The following is a 514-nucleotide window of genomic DNA, read 5'->3' as shown; positions in this document are numbered from 1 at the left end:
ATAGTCTCTGCTTTCATCTTGTTGGATTACACCAGGGGCTGTTCTGGAGGCTCTAGGAAACATCAGGCTCTAGGAAACATCTGGCAGGAAAAGACTCATGTAATATTGTATTACACAAACTGATGTGTTACTTTAACAAAACTAGGACACTACTGGGCATCATTTCAGCTTGGTTTTTTCCCCATTTAATCCTGTATTTTGAGCATCCTTTGAATTCCATAGACACCCTTCTACACTCATATCATCTCTTACTTTTTAAAAATAAATTGCAGTGAGAGAACAAACAAGATGGCGGATCGGGTAGACATATAGCAGAGAGCTCCGCCAACAACAGTACAGATTATCCGGCCAAACAGGTTCAGGGGATGGTCCCAGAACTCTGAACCACTTATAAAGGAATACTTAGAAGGTTGGAAGGCTCACAGCTGGGGGAATTGGTGGCAGAAGCAAGAAATCTATTGCTTTCTAGTCCGGGACACTCGGCTGCTCCAGGAGCCGCCATCTTGGGTGAGAC

Source organism: Chrysochloris asiatica, unplaced genomic scaffold (genome assembly GCF_000296735.1).
Source record: "Chrysochloris asiatica unplaced genomic scaffold, ChrAsi1.0 scaffold00074, whole genome shotgun sequence".
Lineage (NCBI taxonomy): Eukaryota > Metazoa > Chordata > Mammalia > Afrosoricida > Chrysochloridae > Chrysochloris > Chrysochloris asiatica.
This window is presented reverse-complemented; position numbering follows the sequence as displayed.